Genomic DNA, 6,646 nt, shown 5'->3' with positions numbered 1-6,646 from the left:
ATAGGTTGCACTACGCGTGGCTTCTACGTCTTTCACATTGAATGAAGTACACTATTGGATTAAATCTCAACTTTTGTAGGATAATTCTTTAAAATAACAAGTAAGTACAGCTTTTGATCACTTTGTAGCTTTTAGGGCTTTCAAACATAGTTAAAAGTACGTTTAATGCTTTTCAGTTACCGTTAGTCCGTTACGATACCGTAGTACCGTTAGTTGTTTATTTTCAGGTTAACGTTACTATCGTGAAAATTCCATCATTCACACAAAACGCTACTAAATGTATCTATCATTATTTTCTTGAGTACTCGATAAGCAACATTTAATCACCGAAATAGTAACCGCAATGATATTTTCAATAATCAACAAGTGAGAACCTAAATAAAAATGATTCTTGTGCTTTGTGTAGCGAGCGCAAAAAATAAAAAAGAAATCTCTCTCCGTCTATCTTTTTCTTTTGCTTTTTCGTTCAAGTGTTTGAATCATTTCCTGTTAGCGGTTATTCGATAGTGTTAGGAGTTTCTTTAAATTTTTAACTGTGGAAAAATTTTATGCGCATTTTATTTTATTGTTATTTTGATTGAAATGTTGAACGTTTGAGAAACGATTTTGTTTTATCGTAACTTTAATATCCCAGAATATTTTTGGCTGTTCATGTAAATAATTCATAAGTACATCTACACCTTACTTTCGGTCCGGTTATTTCTCACAAATGATGATTAACTTAACTATGATTATTCAAATAATTACTCGTCTTTAACTTTAAATATATTTGTGACAACTCTTTCATACCAAATAAAGTCTGTAGATATTTATTGTTTTATTCATTTTTAATATTACTTTGTAAAAAAAAAAAACTCATCAGTACGCAGAATTTTTTCACAAGTTTTTTACCGCCACGAGAGTTATTATAATTATTATTATTTACTTTATTTATTTTTAAGAAAAGGATAAAAATTTCACAGGTCCGCAATGTTTTTCATTTGTTTTTACCGACCCGTGGGTCAAAAGAGGTTGAGAAACACTGATGTAGAGAACGATCAGATGAATTAAAGCAATGAGCACTTCTTAACTATGTTGAAAACTCTGAAATATGGTCAAATGCTGTAATTACAAGTTTTAATCATTTCCAGTACTGAATTCATGCAATGTGAAAAGTGTGCAAAACGTAGACTATCATGAATCAAAACAAAACTATTAAAAAAAGAAAAATACACAACTGTATTCAAAAACGCACACAATACGGGGAAGGGGGGGGGGAGAGGATCTACAGTAAGGGTGCCATTTCTCTCTCCGAAGGTTCATTCTTTTCACCCCGGCTGCCTATTTTTTAAAAGGTGCCTGTTTTTCACCCTAGTTAGAGGTGCAATTTCGGCTCCGTATTAGGTGCCGCTGGTGAACAAGCGTTTCACCCCTGAAAGGTGCCGAATGCAACCTGTAGTTTTAACAGTGTTCGGTATTAAACAAGAGGATACAAGAGGAGAGTCATGGGGATCATGACCCTTCGACAGATTATAAGCCCGCGTTGTGTTCAAACACTTTTTCCTTAACTTAAATTCATTATATTTACATCTTTTTCTTTCTGCTAGTTTCACATCCTTATATATTATTTCTGTAGCCTGTTTTTGGTTTCTACGCCATATTTTCCTCAATTCTTGATCGATTTCTTTGATTTACACCTTATTTTAAAGCTTATCGTGCTGGCTACTGACGAAAAATAGACCCACGGTCTAAAAATTGTTTTTTTCATTCAAAAAAACCTGTTTTTAAAGAACCAGAATGAGGTTTTCGGTTAAATTTTTAACTTTAACTTGCACTATAACCGACAGAGCTGAATAGCTTGATCGGCTGAGAATTCATCTCGTAACCAGGAGAATGCGTGTTCGGGCCCACGTGCGGACAATCTGCATCAAAAAATTAGAGAAATATCGCGCAATAAATGAACACTTAATTAAGTGAATAACAAATATGAGGGAATAGAATAAATGAGAAGGAAACGCTACTTGCTGTTATGAAAACTTGATGTGACCTTGTGCTAAATTACTTCTGAATCGTAAGCTTTTTTTTTTTTTTAAAGCTTTGGCTCTGGTAAAAAAATTAAAGCATAATGTAAGCGATAATATAAGTAACAGGTTTAAGATTTCAGACTGCAATAGAATTGTTTTTTGTTCAGAAAAAAAAAAATAATAAATCGTATATTGAAATATATATTCTTCTAATGAGTTTCTGACTCTTTGTACAAATAAAAAAATTACTACTTCAATTTGAAGGGTAAAATATAAATTTTTTCTTCTTTTTGCAAAAAATCAAATAGCTTATCACATTTTTACTACATTCGAAAAGCTACGCTTAAAAAAGAGCATAGTTTAATTTATTTTGTATTTTAACGGTGCTGTTAAATGATGAACACGTGCTGCCATCTAAGTCATAACGAATGCCATAACCTGCGGTAACAAATTGTAAAAAATTTCAAAAATTAAAAAAATTTCTCTTCAATATCTTATCTTATGTATTATTCCCCTCTCATTTTAAAACTTATCAGGCTGGCTAATGAGGAAAAATAGACTTACGGTCGAAAAATCAAGTTTTCGGAAACGCCCCTTGCTGTTTCAAAACCTTGATGCAGCCTGTAGGTCTTATGCATTTTTTTTTTTTTTAAGCAAAGTTCTAATACAGTTTTCCAATTTTTTACGTCGCTTTCGGCAAAAAAAAAAAAAAAAATTAGCCTGTGTGTGTGTGTTCATATTTTAATAAAGTTTAAAAGCACTGGACTTAGTTGTTCGGTTAAATTGATAAGTTTTTTCGGTAGAGCGTTCGACTATAAACTATCTGAACTTCGGGCAAGTTTGGGCTGTCCGACATAATATAAAATTTGCATTAGTATTACGCATTACATGTACTCATAACATACACACGTAATAAAATAAATGCAGTGGGAATGCTACTTGGTGTTTCGACTCCTTTATGCAGGCTACAGTTATCATTCACACAAGTTTACTATTAATCGAAGGGTGTTCTTCCTCTTTTTTAAAGCTTTGACTCTGTCCAGACCACTAAGCATAATGTAAGCATAAAAAAAGTATTAGATTTACCTCAAGGGAATCCTTTTTGTGGAGAAAAACATTTTCATTGTATGCTGAAATGTAGACTTTTCTAATAGTAGTGTTCGACCTTTTGTACAAATGAAAAAATACTACGACAAATTGAAACTACGAGTTCCACCCATTAAACCTTTAATTTTTTATTCGCGCGAATACGATATAAAACATTAAAATTATTATCAACTTCATTAGTAAGAAATCATTTTTTACTCCTCTGATTTCTGCTGAAAAAAAAATAACATTTTGTCTACGTTCGAAAAATTACACTTAAAAAATGGACTCAGTTCAACTGGTTTTTGTTTTGAATTTTAAGTGTTCGATTAAAAGAGAAACATGTGCGGGCATTTAAGCCGTAACGGTTAGAGAAACCTTCTATGTGAAATAGTTCAATATTCAAAGATAAAAACACTTATTTTCAATCTAATTTATTACTTCTCTAGAATTTTTGTTTCAATCGCTACGTGAGATCTTCGTCATTCTTTAATCAAATTCCATGCTTTACGAATAATTTTAAATCGTATCATGCTGGTTAATGACAAAACATAGAAGCATGATCTTATTATTATTATTATTATTTTTGGCAAAAAGCTTTTTTGCTGTTTTTTACTACGCATTCCTTCAATGAATAGCTTTCGAAAAGGGAGGCGCAATTGCTAGGTTTGTTGGGGTGTCGTGCTGTTAATCAAAATGGCGCCAATTCGAATCCGTGCCAATTAATATCTCTTTAATGTTTCTTTTTTTCCCGTTAGATGCTCACATGGGCAGGAATGTAATTGCCACAACCTGTTTTTTCACATGCAGAATTATTGCTTTTTCACGAGTCACTACTCAGCCACACTTTTAATGATATTTATGTTTGCATTGAAAATACGTACAACCGAAAGGTGAGCGATGATCAAATTATCACAACGTTGTATTTAACGAGGTTTTGTTACTGATGTCTTTAAATTACATGCCTTCTCTTCTGCGGTTACTTTTTCCCGTTTACTTTTTTTTTTTTTTGGTTTTTGTTCATAATGTTCTTTCTTCTAAATTTTTAAAGAGCGAAATGCCTTATGAAACGATTCGAAGCACAGTGCGGAATCCCGCACGGGTCGACTAGTCTTTAACTTAATTGTAATTTAATGCATGATTTGTTGACATGAAAAAAATAAAAATTATAATTTGATTAGAGAAATAAAACTTTTAAGTTAAAAAATTGTAACAGAAATGACAATACATCTCGGCACTCGCTTCAAAAATTAAATAAATACAAAGTGAATAAATAAAATAAAAATTAATATGCAGTAAAAAAGGAAAATAAAAATAAATAAAACAGCAAAAAAAAAAAAGAGAGAAATGAAAAAGATCTTTGCATCTCCGTAAACAGCGGGTTATTGATTGATACAACAAACTTCTCCTGTGTTACTTTTTCTTATTTATTTGCTTTCATTTTTTGCTAATGACCCTCTCTGAGGCTTAAATACCCATGTAATTACCACCCTTTGCCAGAAGGGAAAGGAGAGGGACCTGATCACGGCATACGACGCACCACGCACAACAGCAGAACTTGGCTCTTTGCTAATATTACGGTCAGGGATGACTATCAAGAGTTGATAGACTTGCCTATCATATTTTTAGGTGGAAATACAGAAAATGAATTTAAAATATGACCACCGGGAGCCATGCACCAAGCTCGATGGATGGTTCGAGCGATTTACTCCCTAAAACTATTACTATTTAGTTCACAACTAAAATTAGATACGAAGGGAAATGAAGCATTGTTTGATGTCTGCTTGTTGCCTTTTTTTCCTCGAATATGAACAAATAAAATTCGGACTTTTGTTTTAAAGGCTTTTCCTGCAATCAGAGGATTTAAAATGTTTACTTTTTGATTATTTTTCCGCAATCTGGCACACAATTTTACTGATTTTTTTTTTTTTTTTTCAAGCCTGATTGTTGAACACGCGTCACTTGACATAACTTTTATTTTCGAGGTGGACCGTGCAAAGCCGGGCGACGCAGCTAGTAAACACATAAAAGCAGTTATGACAGAAAACCGCACCCAAAAGATAATTTATGGCTGTACTATTGTTTAGAGCAGAGGTTCCCAACCGGTGGTTCGCGAACCCCCAGGGGTTCGCGAGGTGCAGGAAGGGGGTTCTCGACAATTTCGGTGCAATGGCGGATTTTTCCTAGTTTGGTAAAAAATTATAAAATATTCAATTTGCACACATAGTTACTAAATTTTTTTTTTATTTGAAAACGCGCCAGACTCTTGTATTAAGCTCAAAAAAAAAAAAAAAAAAAATCTTTCAGCGGTTTTATAATCTTGGTTAAAAAGAAATTTTCTCATTTTTTTTTCGATAGACAACAAAAAGAGATATCCTTCCTTCTTTATTGCGAGGCGCCATGCAGAAACGTTGTATTAAGCTGTGGCGGGGATCACGATGACCTTAAAAAGGCGCCATCGCGTGGGGTCAATCAAACAATATACATATGTCGAAAAAAATAAAGAATTCTCAAACAATGCATCATAGGGGTATTATTTCTAATCTGGTTGAAATATAACTCGGGAATTTTCGTCGAATTCAGTCATCGAATAGCAGACATGACAGCAAAAGGCTCCAAACTTAAAATTTATTACTGGATTTTACCCATCTGTTCGTTTTCAAAAATATGTAACATCAGCATGCTCATAGTTCTGGGGAAATAGTTGTTAACAGACGTATTTAGAGTACTTTAGAGATGCTAGAAAAAAAGTGATTTTGTTTGCAATTGGTTTTGCTACGTGAACTTGCTACTCTGTTTGAGAAGTTATAATCGTGTTGGTAATTTTTATGATTTAATAACTTTCTGCTGTTATGGATCGATGGTTGAAAACTGGTAGTTTGGTTGAGCGACAAATGGACAAGCAGTCAATCGATCAACCCTCAACATCAGCAGTAACTTTCGAATCAACACAGGATATTGAAATAGATAGCTGTAATGAACTGCCGCCTCCCCCGACTAAACAGAAAAGTGAACTAGGGGAGAAAAAAGGAAAAAAGCGAAAATATGACAGTGACTATTTACAAATGGGCTTTTATTTTACTGGAGAAGAGTCTGAACCTAGACCGCTTTGTCTTCTCTGCAACGAAGTTCTAACGAACAGCAGTTTGAAACCGTCACTTCTGAGAAGACACCTCGAAACAAAGCATCCAACACACAAGGACAAACCTATCGAATATTTTAAAAGAAAATTGGAATATAATAAAAAGTGTAGCGTCTCTACGTTCCTGTTAGAATCCAACGAAGATAGTAAGTAAAATGGCCCTTGAAGCTTCATATCGAGTCAGTTACAGAATTGCAAGATCTGGACAGCTACATACAATTGCAGAAAATTTAATTGGACCGTGTGCTAAAGATATTGCTAAGTGTTGCTGGGAGAAAAGTCAGCAAAAAAAATTGACCTGGTTCCGCTATCAAACAACACAGTATCACTCAGAATTACTGATTTGGCAAGTAATGTGGAGAAAGAACTTGTGAATAGAATAAAAGAGAATAATTTTGCGATCCAGCTTGATGAG

Source organism: Uloborus diversus, chromosome 9 (assembly GCF_026930045.1).
Source record: "Uloborus diversus isolate 005 chromosome 9, Udiv.v.3.1, whole genome shotgun sequence".
In the NCBI taxonomy this organism is placed as follows: domain Eukaryota; kingdom Metazoa; phylum Arthropoda; class Arachnida; order Araneae; family Uloboridae; genus Uloborus; species Uloborus diversus.
This window is presented reverse-complemented; position numbering follows the sequence as displayed.